Below are 26,512 nucleotides of genomic sequence, written 5' to 3' on the forward strand. Positions count from 1 at the left end.
ATCCATTATTCTGCAGTTTAGGTGTTCAAATAAATTGGTGTTGAAATCCAGATCTTTTGATCCTACTGAGGTTCTTTTCTTTATAATCTGCTGAAGGGGGGTGGGGAAAGCAGTTCCTTTGTTCATTTCTTTATTCAGCAGTGTTGAGCACTGACTTTGCATCAGGGTCTTGCTAGGTGCTTGGAAACAGAAAACAAGAAATGACCCTTCTGTGCAGGGGCAGGAAGCCTAGACCAAAAGCTGGGTAAAGTCATTCGAGCTACGGTAGCCATGTACAGACTCTGAGGACAAACTGTACCCCTGGCTTTGATTGTGCTTCCCTTGCCTTCTGTCTGGAACACACCAGGTCACCGCAACCCAGATGGGCCCGCAGCCCACAGCATATTATTTACCTCGATCTCCTCTCCCCTCTTGGCAGGGCCTGCAACATGAGCATCCCTGACTACGTGCAGTGTGCTGAGGAATACGAGACTGTCCCCGTGGTCGTCCAACCCGTGGGGGTCATTTCAGAGGACAATTTCTTTTGCATCTATAAACGAATCTCCTTGGTGAGCCACATCAGCCCGTGCGGCTCCCAGTGGGCACTCTGTATCCACTACAGGCACCACTATGCGTTCGAGAATGGGTGGAGTGACTTCCAGACCCACCACACGGTCGTGGGCCTTGTCACCATTACCGACTGCCTCTCGGCCAAGGCTTTCGAGAAGCTTTACGTGTAGAGGAGCTGTATGGCACCACCCTCTATGACTCTCGGCTTTTGTCTTTGTGCTGCATGGGGAGGTTACCGAGCAGCCGCGCACCGACGTGGCCTGCAAACTATGAGGACTGCAGTGTGGTGAAGAAGAGGATCGAGGACTTCACTGAGTCACTCTTCATCTTGCTCAAGTCCAAGTGGATGGATGGGACACCGACATGTCTGGAGAAAGGATCCCCCTCCTCTGCACCTTGTTTGAGAAGGAGGACTTCATGTGACTCGACACAGACAGCAGGTAAGTCTACCTGGAGGCCCGGCCACCCTGGCTGTGTGCGGGGTTCCTTCCCTACATCCAGGAAGGGATCAGCAAGGAAGAGGGCTGTCTTGTAGCCAAGGGGGGAGGGAGGTGCAGCCCGACGGTTTACAGACATTTAAAAGTGAATCTGCCTTTGTTTCAGAGAGATCCTTTTAGGGTTAGTGTGGAGACTTCCTCCCTCTTTTCAGCCAGGACCCCTGTTGGGACCCCTGGAGTTGCTGTCCAATAGAGTAGCCACAGCCACTGATGCTAGGAGAGCTGGGGAGGAGGCTGCTCTGAGCTGAGATGTGCTGTAGGTCAAATGCACATCAGACGCTGAGACTTGTCTAGTAAAAAGTATGTAAATTATCTTGTTACTTTCTATATTGATTACATGTCAAAATGATAGTATTTTACATACAGCAGTTTAAGTAAGATCTGTTCTTAAAATCAGTTTCTAGTATCTGTTTTTTGTTTGTTTGATTGTTTCTTTGTTTACCGTTTTAAATGTGGCAACTGAGAAGCTTTCTTTACATGGCTCTCATTTCAATTTTGTTGGGCAGCCTGTCCTGGGACAGTCTCATCCCTTTGCTTATAGATGAGATGCTGAATCCCGAGAGGCAGAACGAGTCGCTGGTTGAGCTGGGTATGGAGCCTGTGTCTCCTGCCTCCCAGGCCCAGCACCTGCTGGGTTCAGGCCCTCTCTTCCTCCCCGACAGCCAGCATGCCAAGTTAGGACATCAGAAACACCTCCAGGGAATTCCGGATGAACTCCTTACGCAGGGAAAGGCGTATCACGGTGTATGAGACAGAGCAGGGAAAGATTCATCCTCACGTTGTCCCTGTGATTAAGTCAACGGCCCCACTTTTGCCTTGGAAGAGCAGACGAGCTCTCCTGGGCTTACTACCCCCCCACCTTCTGCTCTGTTTCCCCTTGAATCTATCATGCTTTCCCTCGGGCAGAAGAGGTGAGATGCCTTTGCCCAGAGGTGGTCCCCCTTTGCTGGGGAGAGTGAGGGAAGCTGTACCCCCATGGCCTACGGCCTTGGGCCTTGAGTCTGGAGGGCGCTCATGGCGGTACCACAGGTGACGGTCGGAGGACCTGGCACGTGCTGCCCGGCCCGCTGTGGAGGCGGTGCTCTGTGATTGTTGAACTTACCTAAGATCAAATCCTACTTTCTGGTTGTTGGTAAGTTGGAGGAGAAGATGCCAGAGAATTGATAAAAAGAAAGTCCAGACCAGCTCTGTGAGTGAGAGGCACAGGGGGCCCGAGTCCCACCTGCGTGTGGTGCCTGGCTGGCTCTGGATGAATTTTCTGTTCCTCCCGGACATACCTCTATGGCTTTAGTAAGGGGCGAGACATCTAGTGGCCGTGATCTGTATTTGTCCTCGCAAGGCCCTGTGATCTACACGCCCGCACCCCCTTCTTCTCCTTGGGGATGAGGTGGCAGGTTTAGGTGCTTGGGCACTGCTGTGGGCACAGCTGCCATCACCGGGCTACACCGAGGCTGGCTCCGTTCACCTCACCTGTCACCTCCTGCTGAGCCCCCAGGTGTTAGTCAAGGTAGGTGCATCAGTGCAACGTAAGCAGGGACCACCTCCTCTCCCTGGACAGACTGGTGGGTGAGCAGTGGAAGCCTGGAGCCCTGCCCGAGCCCCATGGCCAGTGCCTCCTCTTTTGTCATAGGAGGCACTGGTGACATTTTTGCTCAGCAACTGCTTGGTTCTGAGTCTGCAGACCCACCAGAGAATGCCAGCTTGTTTTTGCCTTTTGAATTCTGCCCTTGGGATTTTGCGGAGTAGCTGGATGTGTGCTTAGCCCATAGTGTTGACACTGTCACCATTGTTTACCCAGAACCTCGTGTACCAGGCATGGCTCTCGGCATCAAAATACAGCAGCGCATTAAACTCCCTCCTGGTGGATCTGTCTGTTTTGGTACAAAAAGCACCCAGCCAGCATCTGAACGTCAGTGAGATAACACAGCCAGTGAGCTCGGGTCAAGCACGTTCTCCTCCAGTCACTTTTACTCCATTGTTGCTTTTACTATTCCACAGTCATTAATTTTTAAAGCAATGCTTTGGTGCAGGAGCAGAGACTAATACTCTCCTGCTACTCTCGTTGGGAGTGAGTAAAACTGTCCAGCCTGTAATGCGACCACATTTTGTGGCTCAAAAGCTGCCTAGACACATGTATGTGGAGTTTTGGTTAGGGGCGCTGACCACGTTGGGGTCCCCAAGCAGCGTCGCTCCCCTCAGGCCCCTGCCTTCCCTGGAGGAGGAGGTGAGGGCGGGTCTCACCGTCCCCGCGTCCCTGGCCTCACACACTCACGTAAATTCTTGTACATGCTGTCAAAGTCATTTTTGTTCTTGTGTGTTTCTAATTTTCTCTTGTTCCTCTTTTCCTTTTTCTTGATTCCTTTTTCTCTTGTACCGCACAGTTGCATCTGAAAAGGTGGCTGTGCATATCCTGCATTGGAAATAGCTAGGTCACCCTCCGTGCTGTCTCCATCACTTTAAAAAGCAGAAACTTTTCAGCTGCCTTGATCCATGCATTATCCTAGTCATCTTGTTATTTTCTAATTTTTTGGAATATTTGATTTGTTAACACATCACCCACTGGTGTTTGATACCTGTTAAAATCTTTGCTTTGAGGAACCTGTTTGGTCCTCCTTATATTTGGTGACAAATGCACCCTTATTCAATTAGTTTGATTGTTTTGAAGAAGTGAGATGCGAATTGATTTAGGAGGCTGTTGAGGGGTTCTTTTCATGGAGTATTTAAACTTGTCAACTCAAAGTCTGTAGCACCTTGCTCGATTCCTGCTTTTACACAAACGTGCTCAGCACGCGGTTCCTGGCTGTCTCTGTGTGATGTGCGTGACGGCGCTTCCTGACCGGCGGTCACTGGTGAGGAAGTGGCAGGCTCGGGGGTGAGCAGCTGCAGGGGACACTGTTGGAGGAATCAGTCACCGTTTGGTTATTTAATTTTTTTTTTTTTTTGCATTCAACATCCCCATGCCATTTACTTTACTTTGCCTTCATAAAGGGGCAGAAGTGGGTCTAAAATCCATGCCACTCTTTTGTTCCCTTTATGAGGCTGGTTTTTCTGAGTATCAGGACAACATGGCCTTCTCCTAAGTAGCTGGCTCACATGGATCTGGTGGACACAGGGACTGTTAAAGGGACCGTAGCTTCCTCTCTGCTCCAGCCAGTGGGCATTCAGAGCCGGGTCTGTGGTTTGCCTTAGCAGCCATGCAGGCCTCCCTGCACTGGCCTTTACTTTTAACCCATGTTGGCAGTAAGTAGCTGACTCTGTGTCTGTTGCAGCTGACGTCCCCCACTGACGGCCATGTCGTTAGTTTGCGATAGTGAGTCTCCAACCCCCAGTCAGCCATGAAGGAAGATGCTTTGGCCGATCTAAGACCTTGGATTCTCACCCCCACCCTTGTTCATCTCACCCGGGGGAAGAGTTTGGCCACCACCATCATGCTGATCATGAGGCCTTGTTTCTCCTTTCATGCTCTAGTCCAAATGTGGACACTTCATCCTTCCCTGACTTGGTCTCGCTTGAGACAGGCCAGACATTCTGAAAGAGTCCATCACATTCTGGGTGGGGAACAGAACAGAAGTAAGTCTCGCAAGTAGAAGGAGTCTAGGCTGTCCGGGTTGGCAAATGCAGGCTGGGATCTGTGATTGGTGGGCTGTGCCCTGGACACAGGCCTTTCCCGTGGCTCCCGAGGGCCCAGGGGTCGGAGTGAGGACAGCCTTACTTGGGCTCCTCCATCCTCATCTGCTCAGTGGCAAGTGTGTCTGCTAATAGGAGCTCCGCCAGACCTTGGGACCTTCAAATCTCAGATCACGGGAGAAACTTGAGTCCCTTCTCCAGGGCCTCCTTTGTGAGAATCCAGTGCCTTCTGAGGTGACCGGCGGCAGGAGATGCCTCCCCATCCAGGGAGCACCCTTCGGAGGACTGTGACCCAGTGCACCTTGCTGTGAGCTTGTGGGGATCCAGCCGTGGTCCCTGCAGAACCAGACTTGAGATGGGCTTAGCGACGGAAATGACAGGACTAATATTCCAGGCCAGGGCTGGAGGGAGGGAACAGGGAAAATTGAATGTGACCTCAAACACCTAGGTGAGTGCTGGGTCTGTTACTAAAATGGGGAGCATGGGAGGTACCTGCCAGAAGTTGAATTCCAGAGTAAATGGTGGACATGAGGCATTTTTAAGATGCCATTTTTCAACCAAGTTAGGACTTCATAGAGGCACTCGGGTCTATGAGCCTGGGGCTGAGTTGAAGGAGCCGGACTAGAGATACACGTTGGGAGTCGTCATTCTTAGCTGGTGTTCACAGCCGCGCATGTGAATTAGATCATCTTGAGAGCTGCAGACTGAGGCTGAGGGGGGGCAGGGCTGTGCCTGGGTTGGAGGAAAGCCCAGACCATGCAGCTTTGGTGTGTCAGTCAGCGGCGTTTGGGATTTTCAGGGCAATGTCATTTATCCTTAAGGGGCCGGGGGGTGGGCAGGGCCAGGCAGGAAGAAATTTGAAGGGAGGGTCATGGCCATGTGTGTGTCTTGGGAAGTTGCACAGTCTGCAGGGTCCGGGAGGGTAGACTCCTCAGAAGCTGGAGTTGGAGTGGGGCGTGGGTTGAAGGTAGTCACACTAACATGTCAGGGAGGGAAGGAGGCCTAGGGAGTCCCCGCTCTTCCTGACTTGCTTTCCAATGAACAGAAGGCAGACAGAGGATCTGAGGTGAGAAGGGATGGGCGCTGGGAGAGGAGCCAACCTGGAGAATGGTGCTTGAAAAATTCTGGAATAGTCTCCCTGCAAAGTAGAGGTTAAAAAAATCCAGACTCTTAAGAATATTGATAGTGACTGGGGAGGAGGCAGTTGTTTTTCTGGCCTCCTAAGGGTAAGGCATGTATCCAGGGATACACAGAATATTCGGGCAGTCTATTCCGGGCGTTTGGTACCGGGGAAACAGCACAAGTTTAAAGGGGGACAAGGGCAGCAGAGGGAAACTAGCCAGGCCCAGTGTCAGGTACCAGTCGGCCGCCCTACTTGCGTGTTGCATTCACCCCCATGCCTCCCAGGGGGGCGGTGGCAGCCCCCTTTTGCAGATTGGCAAGCCTTCTCAGAGGGGTTAAGTTATTGGCCCGTTTAGAGGGTAGTAAATGCTGTAACAGGATTCAAGCAGGGTCTTGTCAGACTTCAAGGGCGTGTTTTCTCTACTGATTCCGGTACCTCCCTGTTGTACGTGGAATGGTGAAGTGGATCAGTTTTGGAGCCTTTCAGAAAAAGTACGATTTAAGTGCCTCAGGACTGATTCACAAAGCTCAGTGTTCTTTGATTGTTGTGAAGCACCGCAGTGCTTTACGCCCCACAGAGGTAAGGTCTTACTCCTTTGACGATGACGTGGTTGCAAATGACGTACAGGTGCAAAACTAGACTTAGCAGCTTCTGAAGGGAAACTCTCCAGTTCTCCCTTGATAGACTTTCTTCTACGGGATGTAGCTTTGCTTCAGCATAGGCCTGAGCTGTCCGTATGGATTGTGGGTTTGATATCCAAATTTAGCATAAAACAGTCAGATGAAGAAAATCAACGTTCACAATTTATTTTTGGGTTTCATTAGACAAGATATACTATCAGGTAATGGCCCATATAGCTAATGAAATTGAGTACAGAACATTGAATTTCTTACTTTTTATTTAGAGTTTTCTTACTGCACAAGTTTGCCTGCTTTGTGACATCAGCTCCTCCACAAGGGCGCTTGTCAGTGTGTTGGTGTGATTGCATTTACACAGTGCATGTAATCTGGGCTTCCTCAGCCCCAAACACTCCAGTGCAGAATCACGGGCTGTAGCCATCTCTTAGTCACGCAAATACTTCTAAAATTATATGATGCCAGAAAAGAAAGAAGAGAGAGAGAGATTGCCTTTATCAAAATTCCTTTCAATTCTGACTGCAAACTGTTGTTGAGCAGCTCTGGTTTCCTTTGGATATGAATATATACATTTCTTTGCATGTAACCTGGGTTTTGGACTAGAACACCAAGCCCTTGCTTTCCGCAAGCCACAAAAATAGTAGCCAAATTGCACACGTGTGAGATATTTTATTTTTTTCTGAGAAAGAATCCTTGAATTTGGGACTTGGGCTGTGATTTTTGCTTTTTGCTTCCCCCACCCCTCTTGTAATCTCTCACTCCTTCCCACGTGGCCCCCAATAAGTCGTGGTCCCAAAGGAGCAAGCAAACACCCAGTTGGTCACCATGCAGTGCTGCTATAGAGGGAGCCCTGCCAAGACCTAAAGGATATTATCAGAGAGGACTTCCTGGAAGAAATGGGCTCTACATTCATTTGTGAAGACAGAGTAAGGGTCAGCCAGTAGAAAGCGTGAAGACTGTGGCTCATGTGGCACAGCAGCCCGGGTAGAGGCCTGGAGACTTGTGCGGTGGGGACTCGGGGAGAGTGCCATGTGTGGTCCAGGGTTGTGGGTGTCCCAGCTGGGGAGGACACTGGAGAGGGCCTGGGGTGGAGGGCTTTCGAAGAGCTTGGGTTTTACTAGAACTGACACAGGAGGCAGTGAAGGGTGTCAGCATGAAGTGACCCTCAGGAAAGGTACTTCTGGTTTTGCTTCTGATATTCTACAGTAAGAAAGGTCTGGATGGGTGAGAGCAGGTCTGGCTGTCCCTTTGAGACCCACCCCATCATTCATTTATTCATAACATGCACACTTCTGAGTGTCTAGGTGAGAGAGGTTGGACCCACATTAGTAAGCAAAATGCTCCTTGGGAGCTTAGCACTGTCAGAACTTGACTTAGTCTAGAATGTTCTAGGAACAGAGGAACAAATTGCGGAGGTTGGAGGGAGGGAAGGCTTCCTTGAGAAACATTCAAAATGAGCCTGGAGGCAAGTGGGAAGTAGGAGCAGGTCAGGGGGCCCCTGAGGTCACTGGGGACCTGGGTACTGAGGTGAGGATGGACGAACAGGGTCGGGGGTGGGGCTAGAACTGTACCAGGGAGCCTCTGAAGGGTTTGAAGTGGGGTGATGTAATCAAATTTATGCTTTGGGAAGGCTTCCTTTTGCTCCGCGCGTGTGTGTGTGTGTGTGTGTGTGTGTGTGTGTGTGTGTGTGTGTAGCGTGGAAGAGTGGGAGGGTGCCACCAACTGGGGAGTGACATTAGAAGACCATTCACAGGCTGGGAGGCCACAAGTGGGAAAGGGGCGTAGGGGCTGCTTGGGGATGGCAGGGGCAGTGTGGATGCCGGATTTCCTTATGGGGAGGGCTTGTTAGCTGGGCCGCCCTTGCGGCGCCTTTTGGCTTGAAGAAAACAGATGGAGGCCGCCAGGTGGACTTTCCTCTTCTCTTCTTCCCTGCCTTGTGTGATGATCTTAGCTCAGCCACCATTTGGAAGAGAAGAGCTAAGTTCCAGGGTAGCCCAGGACTTTGTTGAGCTCGTTCGAGTGAGATCTGATAGGATTTATGTTTGTGTTCAGATCTGCATGTTCACTTAGCTAGAAACATCCTGTCTTTTGAATTTCCATAGTGGTTTTTACTCTTGATAAAGATTGCTTTCTTGGTGAGAGGAAATTTAATACAGCTGTTGTCTTTCTCAAAAAAATCATATCTTTTAAGAACTTTAATATTCAAAAAATAGGAATATTTAAAAATGATAAAGTAAGGCTTTGGTGTAGTTTCTTTGGTTTTTTAGTTAATGTGGATTTAGAGCCTTTGCATTACTTAATAGCACATCCATGTCAGTATTTAAAGAGCTGTTAATGAGCGCCCCAGGCCCCACCTCTGAAAACATCATTAAAGTTTGCTCTGAAATAGTGAGGTCATAAAGGTCTTGTTTGCAGAATCCAAACACTTGGTTTATAATATGAAGCATAGCTCCTTTTATAAAATAATAATAGGTTCAAAATTAAGAAAGTGGAAGATAATTGAGTTTTTTTTAAAAGCTGAAACATAATCTTTCTTGTGCTAAAGTTGAACTGGAAATTTCGAAAATAAAAATCCTACTGTAATATCATCTACGTGGAATACATATATGCTTTCCCGTTTGAAAAATCAGTGCGCAATGGTTTTTGAAGTCAGGACCATTCCAGCTCAGATACTGGCATTGATGTTTGCTGGTTTTCAATGGCAGAGCCTAAATTTGCCTTCTTAGCTTTTTTTTTTTTTTTTTTTTTTTTTTTTTTTTGTAGTGAGAGGGTTGAGTAGTGCTTTGCCAGCATGATTTTGGGGCAATTTGGGGGCAGATGCCGTGCACCAGCAGTGAGATATTTCCATGCATTTTATTTTCTGGACATCACCAAGGCACATGTGGGGTTTGTGCCTGCAGGCTGGGATGCTGCAGGACTCTCTGGTCCATCACAGTTTTGTCCTGGAGCTGCTCCGGTCAGTGAATGATTTTCTGTGGCTTCGAGGTAAGGTGGTCTGATGCAGATGATCAGATGTGTAGTTAAAGTGTTATTACATGAAATAAGAGAAACCTAGAAACATGAGGGAGGAGAATTGGCTGAGCTGATTTCGGTGGGGGGTCTTCTTAGGTGACTCCCTCCCCGTGATTCCTGCCAATATCCTCCCCAGCCCTGCACGGTAGTCCTGCCGAAGCAAGCATGCACTTTGCTCAGAAACGGACTGAATTTCCTTGTGCCTCTGTTTCTTGGCTTTTTTAAAGCACATCTTGCCCTTTGCTTAAATGCCATCCCTGCTAGTCACCTCTTACACTCATTCTTCTGGACCTCGTCCATACATAGCTGCTGAATGGATGAACTGAATGTATTATCTCCATGTAGTGGAACATTATTCATACGTAAGGGTGAATAAAAAGGAAAAAAAATAAAGGGGAAGATGAAAAAGGCCACCTGTTCTGGGAAGTCCACCCTGATTACTCAACCCGCCCTTTTCCCTTTGAATCCCCACCCCTTATGCTCCTCTCTACTCTTTTTGATAGTACTTACCACCCTCTAATAAATTTTAACGTTTAAAAAAAAAAAAGAGAGAGATGCTGATACCACTTCAACATGGAAAAGCCTTGATAATAGCACGTTAAGTGAAAGGAACCAGACATAAACGGCACATATTGTTGACTTCAGTGATCTGAAATGCGCAGAATAGGCACATGCAGAGGCAGAGAGCAGGTGATGGTTGCAAGGGGCTGGGTGGAGGGGGATTAGGGAATGACTGATAGTGACAGGGGGTTTCTTCTGGGATGATGGAGTGTTCTGGAAATAGATGGTGGTGAGGGCTGCACAACCGTGAGTGTGCAGAAGACTGCTGAGCACTGTCTCTGGGAGTGCCTGTGGTTGGGGCAGCTTTATTTTGTTCTCACCCTGGAATGTGAACAGTCACCTTGTGCTGAGGCAGTTCTACTCCTGTGAGTGGTGAGGTTCAGAGACTTTGCAGAGTCATGTTTCTTTTCTGCCTCTTGCTGAGTGTAGGCAAAAAAGGTTTAAGCCTGAGAAAGTGCTCCATCTGCAGAAATGTCTTTCAGTTTTGCATGGTGTAAAAATCTTGAGAGCTTTTTAATCGTTGACGACAGTCTGTGGGGGGAAACAGCCCGTGAAGCCTGGGTGCGACCTGGAAGAGCTGCGCTTCCCTCCCTGACATGGGTGGGGATTTCACCGCCGTTCCGGCAGTGAAGGGCCCAGACCCGTGAGCAGAGTTGACGATCGTGAATATTTACGTGTATTCGCTGGTTCATCTTGGATATTAATTTCAAGCTGAGTCAGTTTGTGGCGGCAGCCTCATCCTACATCAGGAATTTATAGTATCTGCTCTTTGAAGTTGGGACCAGACAGACTTTATTATTTAACAGTCTCCCTTGAATTGATATCTCAGATTCCTTTGTAAAAATAAAACAGCAGAAATACAGACGTCCTTTAATGGCAGTGTGACCTGGATCGGGTTTAGTCTCTGTGCCTTAGTGGCCTTAACTGCGGGTGGGGAAGATGATAACAGTGCTTCCCTCAGAGGGCCTGGTGAGGGGGGAGTGAGAAGCACAAATTGAGGACTTACATGAGATGCTCATGAATGACCGAAGTTAGTGCTCTCAGCCTGGTGAGGCCTCAGGGAAAGAGATGTCAGAACAGAGCATTCCTAGCCGGAGCTCGATCCGTGTTGGCAGCTGTTATGATCACAATCACCACTGTGGGTTATCAGGTAGTTTTAAGACTTGGTAATATGAATTCTTGAATAATGTTAAAAGACTAGACATCTCAGATACAGTTTACATAGTTTTCAAGATTTCCTCTGAGAAATAGATGTTTTATTCCCCATCAGAAGTCTGAGTTGAGTCTCTAAAAAAATTCTGTATTCCTCCATCTTTTTGCTTTAATTCTCCATTTCTTAAAAAAAAAAGTTTTTAAATGGAGTTATTGGCGACAGAACTGAGGGCCGCATACATGCTAAGCACATACTCTCCCAAATGAGGTATAATCTCCCCCATAATTCTTTTTAAACTTTACTTTCTTAGTATTCAGAGGTTAGAGGCCTCTAATTGTTTTTCTGGAGACTTGTCCATGAACCTGTAAATCTATTATTAATGGACAAATCTTGGTTTATTAAAAAAATCAATAGAATATTCTGCAATCCATCCAAGAGGAAATGCTCATTGATTTAAATGTTTCTCCTTTATGGTGATTTCTACTTTCTGGTCTAGCTTAATTTATTAACAGCCATCCTCATCATCATAATGACCAAACTCACTCTGAGAGGACACCTACCTAAGGCTAAAATGCTTTCCTCATGTTTTACTTCATAGGAGATGTTTGACGGTAGGTATCAGTGTCTCCTTTTTTGCAGCTGAGGGATTGAGAGATGGAGCAGCTTGTCCCAAATTACACGCAGCTGGCGGTGGCTAGCTCGGTGCTGGAACCCTGGCTGCACAGGATGCATTTTTAATTGCTCCTCTAATCAGCCTCCCGTTGAGTGGTTTCCCGAACTCCTGTGACTCCATAAATGGCCGATTTTAGTGATCTCAGCCTGATGAGGCCTTCAAAGGAGAGACACCAGTGAGAATGTGAGACAGAGTGGCATAAATTAAAATTTTACATTTTTACAAAAGTTTTATTCTCAGGTAATGACTTAAAAAGTTAATTTTTTTTTAATTTTAGTGCTCTGTGAGCACTGAAAACAAAACATTAAAAATAATTATAGTGCCAAATAGAAGTGGGCTTTGAAAGTCCAACCATTGCTAGTGATGTTACTTGCTTTTCTCTAGTGGCCCTTATTGACAGAAATACTTAGAAAGACTGAATTGGTTTTATGTATTCTTAGTATGGAAGGAAAGATTGTCAGTGAATATTGTAAGTAAAATCATTACTCTTTTCTTTCCTGATGATGAATAGGTAAGTTGTTTTTATGGCTTAAGTACATTTCCTCATTTGTGAAATTTGAGTAATATCGTTTTCCTTGTCTGTGAGAGTTAGACGCCTTGTATACAAAGCACCCAAGAGGTGCTTAATAAAAATGTGCTGTCACAATGACAGGTATTTTAGAAGGATCAACTCTGAATACTAAAGAGGGTGGCTTATTTCTGATGCATATTCAATATGTATATATATGATATATATGAATATGGCTTAAAGTAACAAGGATTCATTTATTTTTTTTAGTGCACTATGAAGTTTTAATGAAATCTGTATCATTCTATTGAGACAGGGACTAGTTAAATTGCCTTAAGCAGACGACCTTGAAGATTATTTACACAGAATGTGTATTGTTACAACTCAGAATTCATGTTGCCGTGTAACATCCACTCAGACATTTAAATTCGTGGATTCTGACCAGATCCATTAAGTTTAGAAAAACCCACATTTATCATTTTCAGGGAATAATCTTCTCTCTTTTGTGATTAAAGAAAATTTTGATTTTTTTTCCTGCACTTTTAACAGATTTAAAATATCAAAACATTGATTTGACATGTAACTTTTTTAATAGAATAAATCTCATGCTGTTTTAATATGTAAATAAATGTTTTTGTATTTCAACAAACTTTTACGATTTCCTGGCTCTTTGAGAAGTATTTTGCAAGATACTTAGATTACCTACTGTTGGAAAAATACAGACGTTACTTTTATGAATATAGGCCTAGTAAAGATCTGTTGGTTTTTGCTACAGTTCAAGACATGAGGCCTAGGAGAGCTTTGCTGCCGATTGCCAGGAGGGCAGATCCCAGGTCTCAGTCTCCCCTCCTGTAAACTGAAGAGGCTGGACTGGTTTCTTTCCTCCTCTAAGATGAGTTTCCATAAGCCTATGTCTTTTGTTTATATTCAGGAGTATTAGCAATATCAGATTAAATACTGAATACCCCTCCCTTACCCCGAAACAAAGTGCAGTATGTGCTACAGAAGCTTTTAGTTATCTGATTCTCGTTTCTGATCCTACAGGCAATTTTGTGTTGCGTGTTTCCCGGCAACCTGGAAGGTCTTTTTAGCCATAGGTGGCGATGTTGCACCTTCTTCTCGTCTTAACATTCCTGTTTGTTAAAGAAGGCTTAAACAATGTTATTTTATTTTGATTTCTTTGCTTAATGCTTCAGAATAGCACAGTCTCCATTATGTCTGTCTACCTGGAAAAATTATTCTTCTTATATCTTAGTTTTATTCTGTCATCTCGCTGTGAACATTTCAGACTTGCTGTGCAAACAATGGCAAAATCGGACTTTTCTTCCAGTGCTAGAAACCAGTGAACCGGGAATTTATAAAACAGCTAGAAGCGGCCTCTGGAGCACCTTAAAGCTGAAAGTGTACTGAGTTCCCTGAGTATTGACCCCGCCGCTGTGTGTTAATTGGTGGTAGGAGATTTGGTACATATAGGAAGGGGTGTCGTTTTTTGACTTGGGTTTGCGTGCACGTGCTGCCACTGAGCCACGTGAGCCTGAGTCAGTTCGTTCTGAGATTTCCCTCGTCTGTGAGATGGGGATGCTCATATCTGCTTTGTAGAATTGTGAGAATTAAAAATTAAGTAAACTGTTTACCACAGTGGGTATGTCAAGAGGGCTCATAAACTTTAGCTACTGTTTTGTGAGAAGCCATCATTTGATAGTCTTTGGCAATTACTATGAAACAGGAAAATAAGGAAAGCTGGTTTTATGATGAAAGATATTTGAGGAGGTTCCATAGATCCTATACCCATAATTTAGCATCAGCAAAGTCAGAACTGTTACACAGTCGCCCTGAACCAACGTTAAGCCACAGAATATTTTGTTACTTCAAATATGTTGGGGCTTAAGGGGATCCAATACTTATACACATGTTGTCTCCAGCAGCCAACTGAGAGATGACAGAAAAGAGTAAGCAGGCGATATATGTCTTCTTTTTTACTGATGAAGCCACGTTCTCCATGAACTTCAGGGCTGTGGGAAAATGCGTGTCATTATACTGTGTCCCAGAAGTAGAGACTCACCCTGTCCCAGGTAGCTCTGGGCCACAGCGAGCCTTCCCTTGAGAGGATCTGCCCCATCATTCACAGGGCTGTCCTGCCATGGAGCTGAGCATCCCAGGTGCTTCCCAAGTGTGGCCAGCACTGGAAGGAAAGGAACGGTTTCACATACCCTGCTTGTCTCTCCAGACTCACACCTCACTCTGTTAGTGTGATAAAGGCTAGCTGTGGGCCATGGGTCTGTGGTGTGGAGAAGCACTCTCCGTGGCCAAGAGGAGTGTGGAGGAGGCATCCCCTCCCTCAGTTTAAACAGGTGGTGGTATGGAACAGAAGGGTGCTCCCCAAGAGTTTATAAAAGGAGAAATAAGGATTTTCTTTGGGACTTAGTCTAGCCAGGAAACACAGAAGATGATTAGAAAGGAGACTTGTAAATCACTTTAATATTAAGTTGACATTTGTTGAGCACCAATAATGTGTTACATTCTTTTCTGAGAGTTTTACAGAAATGAATCCTTCAATCTTCTCAACAATCGAGTAAGGAATGTTTGATTTTTATCCCAGTTTTACAATGTGGAAATTGAGGCACACAGAGGGTAAGTAAGTTGGCCAAGGTCACAGAGCTAGCAAGTGGCAGAGCTGGTATTTAAACCCTGGCTGTCTGGTTTTGAGACTCCCAGGGATGGGCTTTGGGTGTTTAGAGGTATCTGCATCCCTGGATCTCTGTACCTCTGTGCATCAGTTTGCCCAATAAGGACAGGGAAAGGAGAGTTACACAGGTGCTCACAGTCGTGTCTCAGCCACTGTCCATGAAGACTGCAACGTGATTAGTGTTAATTGTTTTCCAGGCAGTAGATCTGTTCATATAACAGAAATTTAGTCCATTGAGTTAATCTAGAAACCATTCCTGCTCTGCTTCTGTCCATGTTTGCCATGTGACTGCCTGCCCGTGATTAGGCCGTGGAGGAGAAACTGTACTCATAGTTGAACTCTGATATTTCAGTCTGGTTCATAGTTTCACATATTCTGTTACATTAATATTTTAAGTTTCTGGTTTTCTTGCATCAGTGTCTCGTGAGTTTGGTTAATGTGAAACCAGTCCATGGGAGTCCAGGGGTGCTGACGGTATAATTTCTGAGCATGTTGTGGCACTTCTACACGTGCAGTCCTGACTGGAGGATGTCCGACTTCCTCACTGATTTCTCCCAAGAGCAGGGTCCTCTCCCACCCCCGGATGTGAGGCTGGGAGCTCTCTGAGTAGGCCAGTCAGCAGCCAAGTCCACCAATCAGAAAATGATGAAGTACCTGGAAGTGGGTTTAATAGAAGAAAAGGGCTTCCAGGTAGTCCGATGGGCTGTTCAAGTCCATTTGGTGAAAAGCTGTTCACTGTCTGTGGTTGAGCTGATTCTTTGCTGTTGAAAAGTCCGGATTAGATGAAGGGATTTTAAAAAGCAGAAAGGAGTGACTTCAGGTGGTACATCTACACTGGGGAGAAGTGATGGATGACCGCCTGTGTGAGGCATAGACAGAGTCTTACAAACTTCATAAAACAGCTTTAAAAGCTCTGCCATCTGAGTGCACTTCATAAGGGGTCCAGATCACTGGTCACGCTGAGAGGGCAAATAACTGATGATGGCATAAAGGACACGGAGGCATCAAAAAGGTCTCAGTCATGTTCCCTGTTTAAAGGATGTGGCACAGTGTAATATATTTGAGCTGGTTTTTCACTGAACAATATTTCGTGTTTTCTGGGACTCCCAGCTCCCGAAGTTTCCACGCAGCTGCATGTCCCCTCACTGCAGCTCTGTCAGCACTTGCCCTGGGCTGACGTTGTGTCATGGGGAGCAGGACGGTCAGCGTCCCCGGCTCCTCTGAGCTCCGTCTCCTCATCCGCAGTGCTGGGCTTCTCATCTGTGTCTACTTAGAAGGGTTGCTGAGAACCACACGTGATGGTTGTCAGGGGTGATCTGTGGTTGTCCCTGTGTTTGACATATAGTCAGTATTTGATAGAAACTCATGTTTTTTATTATAGTTCTGGCTTCTACATTGCAGTGGTTTTTAGTCTGCATTTTTTTATAACTTTTTTCTTATTTTTAAATAAGCACTTTTTTTTGGGGGGGGGAATTACTGGGGATTGAAGCCAGCACATTGTGCATGCTAAGCAGGTGCTCTACAACTGAGTAATACCCACCCTCCTTGTCTGCACTTAAAAATAAATATTGCAATACACAAAATAGCTCTTAAACACCATCATGGGACCTATTTTCTGTATAGACAATTGAATACATATGCTATTTCAATAAGAATAAATGTTGGGACATACCTTTCTGAATCTGTTTACTTGTTTAAAAACGATCATAGGTAGTGATAAACACGAGTCTTGGATCCAGTAATTCTTAGGGTCTGCTTTGACATCATGGGAAATTACATTCTACAGAGAAGGCAAATTGGGTCTCGTTGATATTTGGATGATTTAGCAGATGATCAAGTCTTTCAAAACTTGACAGTTTTGTATTTTAAACAAACTGCAAAGTTATCTTCTAGAAGTTGGAATTCCTAAGCTTGTGAAGTGCTCAGTAATTCAGTGTGTATGTGTTTGTGTCTGTGTGAACGTGTTTGTGTGTGATTTCAGGAAGGTAGAAATAAGTTCCATGTAGCCCTCTGATACCTTCCTCCTCCAGTTCAAGATGTAGGCATATATTTACACAAGTAAATTGATATTCTTTAGTCATTTGACATATTGGTGGGAATACGAGGTTCTCACACTTGTTTCAGAGGGGTTGGGGAGCATCGGGTTTGAAAACAGGAGGGGAAAGAGGCCGGGAGGCACTTCACACTTTGTGCAGGATTTGAGGAACAGTAGATTTTCTTTTTTCTTCTAAAGCAAACTGGCACTGAATTGTAACCTGCTATTACTCAGAATTGCTTTTCTGATCAGATACAAGTGCCTCAGAGTTTTCAAGGCAACATGAATGATGAAATCCGTTTTAGGAGTAATCTTTAAAGTAGTGTTAATTTTCAAGTAAAAGGCTATAGCCTGTTCTTTCTTTGAAGGGTAAAAGACGTTCTCATTGATCCAAGTGCATGATCAATGTGCTTAGTTTCTTTGGGGTTTTTTCTTTTTTTTTTAAGTGCTTGTTTCATTGTGGTTTGAATGAATGTTTAAAATTACTGAATTTTGTTCTTTAGAACATGCTGATTTATCAGAACTGTTAAAAACCTGATTGATCTTTCGTCTTTGTTTGGAGGGGCACCCTTTTGATTTCTGTTGTCTGTTAAAGAGGGAAATTCTTCCTCTAGCATGCAGATCATTAACTGAATGGTTTGCAGTGTGCCTTTAAAATTCTTTGAATACTTTGAGCATGCTTGTCTAATGAATTTTGAATTGACTCATAGTAATGACTTTGCTTTGATTCTGTGGCTTTTGCTCCTCTCCACAAGAATTTGAATTCTCTGTTGCATTTTGTATACGTGTTCTTAACAGGGGAAGAAATTTTACATTTTTTACAAAGGTGGGTTTTCCTATCCCCTCTGAATGCCTTCTATAATTGATACAACAAAAATCTGTTATTGCAGTGCTTAATTATTTCATAAACTAATTTTTGGCTTAATCAGAAACAATGAGAGTGATAATAAAAAATATGAAAACCTTCCTTCCTTTGAAGAATAGAAATCAGGTGGTCAGGCTCACGCATGTTTTGTGCTTGACACACTTACTTTCATGTCATTGTGTATCATGATTCGGAGATGGAGTTGCTTCAGGTTTTATAGATTTTTGTTTTAACATTTTTGTTGAATTCTTTCTCCAGGCTGATGTTTCCTGTTGGGTTTGTGGAAAGCGTAGAAGGGAAACAAATTCTTTGTTTTATTTTCAGGAGGCCTGAGTTGCTGATGAGAAAAGAGTTGAGGGTGGGCTGAGGAACAGAGTGACACTCCCTCTCCTCCCGGCTGAAACTGATGAACAATGAAATCAATTAAGTGTATCAGTATTTGACCAATAGAATTCAGCGAGCCCAAACTGCAAGTTATGCCCAATGGAAAGTACTGAATTCACCTGCAGAATTAGGTGCTTTACCAACTAGAAGCAGCTTAGAGCAATCAGAAAAATTAGTTCATATGATGAGATATAAAAGAATGTAATACCTTCTATTTCTGAAACTTTTCTTTGTTAAGTTGTGTAGAGCTAAAATTAAGTTTCAAGCACCAGGAGTTAAGAGTGTGGGTGGTTCTGCGGGATCGTTATTCAGGGATGTGTCTAGATCCTGCTAGAGTGTCTGAAGGTGGCAGGAAAAGACCCAGAGCTAGGATTTGTTATCCTAGGTTTTCCTCCATAATGGTTCCATAATGGTTACATGTGGGAGCCCAAGATTAGGTTAACAAATTGTAACAGACCCCAGCCGCCTGTCAATGTTAAGAAGAAAAATGTGTGCTTAGTAACTGCTTTGCAAGCAGGCGCCTGTGCATCCTCACTCCTGTCTCCTTGCCTTAAATAGCAGAGACAATGCTTTGCTTGCATAGTTGATGCTTTAGATAGCACTCTGCTAATTGCAAAGCAAGGACCCAGGCCCTCAGCTATAAAAGCTGGGCTTGTGTGCTTTCAGATAGTCTATTATCCCCAAAACAAGGACCTGGCTGGTCTGGTGGTCTGCTTTGTAATTCACATATCTAAAGAATGTATCTTATTCCCCTCACCCCATGACTTCCCTAAAGATACACTAAGCCTTTGTACTCATTCTGGATACTACATTCTCTGTCTCCTCCCGTCTTTCCTCAAGTTCCTACTTACTATAACACAACTGTTAATGACTTTTTCCTTACATTATACACAGTAAATATAGGAGCATTTGAGAGGCTCGTGGAGTTGGCTCCCTACTCCTTCTCTTTTTCTGGACTTTTCCCACAGAGTCTTGAATAATCATTCCATGTCGGTACGACTTCTGCCAGCCATAACCCACAGTTCCAGGTGAGAATGATGCAGGCTTTCTCTCTACTACCCAATGGAGAGAGAGAAGAGAATTGAGATTTGCTCCCCCGTGGTCCCTTCCTTCCCCAGGGCAACTCCAGTTCACCTGCAGCCTTCTGGCCTCTGCTGTCAGGGCCTCTGTCCCAGGACTGACTGCAGCCATTTTTTCCCTTGCCAACATTTCAGAAATTGGTCTCTTCTCTGCAATTCAACCATGGCAGATGTGATGGTGGTCAGCGTGCTGGTGGGCAGTCACCTGGGGACTCCCAGGAGCCATGCTGATTCTCCTGAATCTCTCATTCGGGGTTACAGAACTGTCGAGCACCGGAGGAAGCCCATTCACGTGAGGGCAGTGCAGCATTGCATCACTTTCATTTTATTTTTGAAATTTCAGTGGAGAAATTATTTGTAGCAAACTGTTCCAGTTTTTTGGTTGACTGCTTTCCTCACCACCATTTCCTTGTTGGATGTGGTGCTTGTTTTAAGAATCAGGTTTCTTCTCTGGTTATTTCTAGCAGCTGGGCTTGCCGAATCCTTGATCTGCATTTGAAGAAGAATGCTTCATCTCGATGTCAAACTGATTTTCTTCATTCTGAATATTTCGTATACACTCAGCAACTGTTTCAAGTGAACTGCTCTTGTCCAGTTTCGGTTAACTCACATTTGCTGATCTCCTGCTTTCATGCTGAGGGCAGTTTCTTCTTCCTGTTATAAAAGTTAGCAATTTGCATCTACTATGGGAAGGTACTGGCCCGAGGTGCTTTTGTTCTTAGCAGTTTTAATACAATTCACCCATTAAAATTTACACTGGTTTTTACTCTATGCCAAGAATTGTGCATCCCAGTCAATCTTAGAATATTTTCATCCCCCTAACAGGAAACCCCGTACGCATAAGCACTCATTCCCATCTTCCCCATCCTCCCCCATCCCCAGGGAGCCACTCTTCTCTCTCTGTGGATTTGCCTGTGCTGGATATTTCATGTAAATCGAGTCACTTCATGTAAGTGGAACCGTCTATTGTGACTGACTACTTTCACACTGAGTAACGTTTTCAATGTTTGTCCACGTTGTTGCCTGGGTCAGTACTCCATGCTTTGCTATTGCTGAATAATATTCCACTGTATGGCTGGGCCCCTCTGTTTACCCATTCATCAGGTGATAGGCATTTTGGTTGTTTCTTCTTTTTGGCTGAGATGAATAATGGCGCCGTGAACATTCCTGTAGGAGTTTTTATGTGGACATTTGTTTTCAGTTCTCTTACGTGTGTGCCCACAGAGCAGAATTGCTGGGTCATTCAGAAACCAAATGTTCAACTCTCTGAGGTCCTGCCAGGCTGTTTTCCAAAGTAGCCATGCAGAGTTACATCCTCACCAGCAAGTGCTGCTATCTCTGATTCCTGTGTGTCCTCATTAGTTCTTGTTATTCTTTTTTTAATTATAACCTATTGTAGTGAGTGTGAAGCGGTTTCTCCTAGTGGTTCTGACTTGATTTCCCTTACAGCTAATGATTTTGAACATCGTTTCATTGTGCTTATTGGCCATTTGTATATTTTCCTTGAAAAATACCATTTCGGATCCTTTATTCATTTTTTAATTTAGTTGTCTTTTTTGTTGAATTGTAGGAGCTGTTTTTTATTTGGAGATACAAATTCCTAATCAGATAAATTATTTGAAAATATTTTCTCCTGAGTGTTGTTTTTTCACTTTCTGGATGGTGTCCTTTGAAGCAAAGTTTTAAATTTGATGAACTCAAAATTATCTCTGTTTTCTTTGTTCCTTGTGCTTTTGGGGCAATATTTAAAATCTGAGGTATTTTATTTAAAATTTACATATAAAATAACTTAATTCTTAGGACCGTACTAGGAGACGGGTGCTGTTGTTGTCCCCAGTCTATGGATAGGAGGCTGAGATGCAGAAAATTTCACTGACTTATCAGTGTCACAGCTACCCAGTGCTGTGGGAGTTCAGAGCCTCATGATTGTCCCCAGCATCTGTGCTCTTCACCACCATGCTCCACTACTGCCTGGAATCGTTAATGAAAAAGTCTTTCCTTTTTTGGTTTCTTGTTTGTTTGTTTTCTCATTGGGAACCTCATCTCCTCATTTTCCTTGCAGAGATCAGTGTAGGTTTATTTTAGGTCTCATGTAGGCAGAAGCATTGTTATCAGTTAACTTCTTTATTACTCACTCTCCGGTGGTGATTGTTGCTAGTTGACCTAATCAAGTCATGCTTAAGTCTTTCCTGCTCATGACCCTAAAAACAGAGTCATGACTTACAGAATGCTCAAAGAAGAAAGTATTTGATTTTATTTTGCTACCCAATCAAACCAATCAAATAAAAACCCCAGTGTTGACACAGAGGGTAAGCCCTCCAGAATAGGGTCACTGTCTTCCTTGTGTTTCATTTGTTTGGTCACAGTGTCTGGATAGTGACTTGCTGTCCAGCAGTTTTGTGAGGATACGGTGCTCGTGAATCATCGTAAGGACAGAATTTTGACAACAGACTGTATTGGTCATTTCATGAGGGAAAAGATAATATAGAAATACTGCTCAGATCTATTTTAAAATTAAGTTTGGAATGTTGAGAAGAGTTCAAGAAACCATACAAAGATCTTTTTCACTTATTTTAGATCTATCTTAGGCACATTATGATTACATAGCAGAGTAACTTATCAACTAGATTTGACAAGAGGGGTGTATTATTGATTATTTGTTTTAGTTGAAATATTCTACCTGGGAAAAAGTAATCAGTGCTCATAAATGAACAAATATGTTTGTATTTCTATGTAACATGGGAGCAGACTTCATCTGTTTCTATATAATATATATGACTCTGTGTTTTAATCTGTCAGTGTACTTATAGTTTTTCAGTAATGTTTTAACTTTAGAATTCTTCTAAGAAAATCACCCCCGATTCTAGCGCAGTTTGTACTGTGTATCCTGTCTTATGCATGGGATTCCACTGTCTCCTCAGTGAGGAGTTTCCTCCCCTACTGAGGTAGTAGCAGAGTTAAAGGAACTGTGATTTCTAGGCCTTTGCTCTCCATGTGTTTGCATTTGGCTGTCAATCGCGGTTTTCCCTTTCTTGAATTTTCATTGTTCAATTAGAATTTTTGAAAATAAGTGTTAATATGTTGTATCTGTCTCCCTAGAAACTTGATGTGTTTGTGATTTTCAGTTTTCAATTTCTTAAAAATGTAAATGTACTCTTGTTTTTAAGTAGTCCTTTTTCACTAGATATTTGTTTACCTCTTTATAGTTAAAATAATTTTTTTCCAATGAATGAATTAGTGTGCATGTTTTAAAAGATACCTTACTTTTTATTTTCCTTATTATAACAATTATATTCATTCTAGAGAATTTAGAAAATAAGGATAAACACAGTAATAACTTAAAAATGGCCTCTAATATCACCTGGAGATACAGTTGTAAAGTTTCAAATAGAGAATTACAAGTCCTCTCATGTTGTTCTTCTTTTTCAAGATCGTTTTGGTTACTGAGACCCTCGAATTCCCATATGAATTATAACAGCAGCTAATCAGTTTTTGCAGAGGAGCCCGCTGGGATTGTGATTGAGACCACGTAGAATATACGGATCACTCTGGGGAGCACTGCCATTTCAAGAGCACTGTCTTCTGATCCAGGAATGTATGTGGCGTGTCTGTCCAGGTATTTAGGTCTTCTTTAATTTTTTTCAGCAATGTTTTGAGTTTACAGAATATTATTTTACTTTTTTTCTTTGCCTTTATACTGAGGACAAGTGTGTAAGGCACCGGGATCAGAAGTGTATTTGAGCCCCGCCCCTTGCTGCCACCATGGTCTCTGCACTCTTGCTTCACCCTCTGTACAATCTTGCACAAATAGGACCTCAGTAACTCTCCCTTGAATGAATGATTATATGATTGTTGGATGATGCTTGAGAGTCCTTGTGATCATTTTATTCCCAGCCTTTCCCCACTTCTTAACTATGCCCTTCCCCTTCTTAAACTCCAGCCTTTGTTTCAGACTGCCTGTGGCATTGATTTTCCCTGTCTGTAGACTCTTCCTTTCACTGGTTCACGATAATGTTACATGTGGGCTGTGGAAACTTGCTAGATGTCAAAAAGAGCAAATCCATTGCATGCTAGTATTTTTAGAGTGTGGTATTTTTTATCAATTGAAATTAAATCAGGCTGACCCCCTGAGCCCTCCCGTGAGCTCTTTTCACTTTCCTACATCTGATACTGCTCTGGTTGCTACATGTGCCCTTCCCCCAGCCTTGGTTTTTGGGTTGAGTAAGTCATCATCAGTGGAGCCCTCTCTTTAAAAGATGAAGAGAACATTTGCTCCTTCTCCCTGGCTGGGGACTTGGATGAGATGAGATACCAGATAAAGAATGGAGCCCCACCTCATTCTGACCCCTGCTCTTTCCATTCTGTTCTCCAGAGGAAAAGAGTACAATTCAACAGTATAAAGATTGATTGTGAGCTAATGAGATAGACAAGACAATCGATCATTTATTAAATATCCTTTCATGCCAGAAACAAATGTATTATACACACAAAAATCACACAAATCATGATAATATCGTGCTTACAGACGTGGGTCCAAGTTCGAGTCCTGCTCTGGAGTGACCAGTCCTGTGAGATGGAGAACTGGTAGGTCGGCTTAGGCTCTCCAGGACTGGTTTTCTGTACTGCAGAGATGGGGCTCGCTAGGCGTCCCTCCCCCATAGAGGTGCTGTGGGGTGTAACTGTCACACGTGCACAACTGCTCGTTCCTCGTAAGTGCAGGATAGCATAGATTTTGCGGTGACGGCTTTGTGACCACCCCGTGTAGACTCTCAGTGCTCCAAAGGGATGCCTTGTGGTTTGGAGATGGGATTCTCATTTCTGTAAATACCCAAGAATTGTGGTATTGGGCCCTTCTGATTTGAATCTATTCTTTAGAAAGTACATATTGTAGATATATTTTTCAAGTATGTGTGCTTTATTTCTTTTATTATTTATAGTTCTACCCTCTCATATCTTGGTGTGACTTTTCATGGAATCCAGGAAACAGTCCTAAGCTACCTGCCTCTTCACTCTTCTCCGTGGTGGTTTTCTTCCCTGACTAGAAGAGGGTTCTGCATAGGAAATTTTCTTTGTTCCCCTTTTCTTGGAGTCTCTCTGTCTGTCTGCCCATCTCTCACCTGTCCATCTGTCCATTTATCTACCCACTCATTCTTCTGACTTGTTCCAAAAAGCATTTCAGGCAGCTTACAGAAGAACAGGTACCAAATAAACAGGTTAGAAAATGGGGCCAAGTTCAAACTGTGAGGCTAGGAGGCGAGCCTGTGTCAGGGTTGCAGCCGTGAGACACACGCCTCAGCCCTGTGACTTATAAGATCGACAGCAAGAGTGTACCTGATGCTCCCAGGAGACACAAGGTAACAGGGTTTGTGGGAGATGCTCACTGGCTGTGAAATAAATAAGTGGCTCAGGAGAAGCCCAACCTTTCCAGCTACAAAGGCTTTGGAGAATATTTTGAGTGTCTTCCAAAATCAGGGTATAGCATTGTTTCTTTCGGCAGAATTCTACGTATAGTTGGTTACATTCTATACCTGGAAATTTCTCCAAAACTCCTTACCAAGTGAGTGCCATTGCTCGGGAATGGGGTGGTTCTGCTCATTGATGGGGGTTGGCCAGAAACCGAAAATGACAGCTTCAAAGGAGCCTGGGATTTGTCAGTTATGTTTTGTCAGTGCTGTAGATTTCAGGAAATGCTTTCACACTTTCTCTCCATCTGAGGCAGCAGCGTGCTCTCTTAGCAGCATCAGGAGCTCAGAGCCACGGGATGTTGGGGTCTGACAGCACTGCCGTCAAGACAGCCAAGCTAGTCACTGCAGGCGTGGTCCTTTCACGTAGTGCATTTCATGTTCTTTAGTAGAAGGTTTCAACAGTGATTTTATTAACTGAGTTAATTAACATTTAATAAATGTGAAGCTCTGATGAAAAGATGGTTATAGGCAGAATATGAGCTGTGAAGAGTTTAAAAACGGTTTCATTACTGAAATTTCAGTAGGGAAGATACACAGTTTATCTTATTTATGCCTCTCTTTTAAAGTAACAAAGAAACAAGACAGAAAAAGCAGAGGATGATTTCTGTTATTCCTCTCGGCTTGCAGGTGCCCTCACATCCAGTGACATCCATCCAGACACCAACACTGACACTGGCCATGCTCAGAACTGCCTCAGCCCTGAAGACACAAGTGACAAATAGAAGGGGGCCGCGCCCTGTTACAGCAGGTGCTCGCACTTTGTGGGTCCTTATGTAACTGCGCGGTGTTAATCAGGATCGCCCGTTCTACATTGTGTGGCGCTGCTGCGGTGTCTCCTAGTTATTTGTTTCTGTAAGTACTCGTGTATTATTCTCCAATGTGTGGTACTACACATCTAAAAATGCTTTTTTCAGATGAAAAATAATGTATATTTAATATAATAAATCTGAAAAAAGGGACAAAAAAGGCTATCCAGGTCCCACTACTCAAAAATAATAACTAACACTTTAACATCTACTTTCTGTTCTTTCCATCAGTGTGTATCATCTCTGTCATAAAAACCAGTGAGCACTCCGTGCCTGTTTACTCTGTGGAGACCTCCATTTTCCATTCAGCTTATTACATGTTTTTCTACAATATTCTATCTCCCCTGGAATGATTTTTAATGACCAGTATAGCATTATGTCTTGTGGAGGCATCGTCCATTTTACTTCAGACTTAAATAAACTTTTAAATTGCAAGTGTACTTAACTGAAATAGTGAAAAGAGAGCTGTGGTGGTACCGAAAGAGCCCTACCTCCCTTCCCCTTAATTCCTGAGTGTAAAAGCTGTTGCCAATGTGGTGTATATATTTCATGACCTTTATGCCTATGACATATATATATACCCATACATACATACATACATATGAGAAATCTATGTATATGTGTGTATATATGCTTTTTTGAAAAATAAGGCCATACTATATGTTTTCTGCAGCTCGCTTTATTCACTGAGGTGTATATCATAGACGTCCTCCCACTCCAGACTCACCCGGTCATTTCAGATAGAGTGGAGGGGTCTCCTGATGTGCAGGTGTGGTCTCTTGTGCAAGGACACCTTTGGTGGGAGAGTGCTGTGGACAAGGCCCTGGGCCACGGGGAAACGCCGCCCCCTCAGT

At 44.0% G+C, this 26,512-nt stretch overlaps 1 long non-coding RNA gene across 1 annotated transcript; it reads left to right on the forward strand.

Moving 5' to 3' along the window:
* The first annotated feature begins 786 nt into the window (after window positions 1-786).
* Window positions 787-25,695, forward strand: LOC141576123 (uncharacterized). The gene is made up of 3 exons (XR_012504360.1): window positions 787-989; window positions 22,818-23,003; window positions 25,480-25,695. It is a non-coding gene; the product is annotated as an uncharacterized LOC141576123 (long non-coding RNA).
* Window positions 25,696-26,512: the final 817 nt, after the last annotated feature.

This window comes from Camelus bactrianus, chromosome 36, assembly GCF_048773025.1.
Source record: "Camelus bactrianus isolate YW-2024 breed Bactrian camel chromosome 36, ASM4877302v1, whole genome shotgun sequence".
Classification (NCBI taxonomy): Eukaryota; Metazoa; Chordata; class Mammalia; order Artiodactyla; family Camelidae; genus Camelus; species Camelus bactrianus.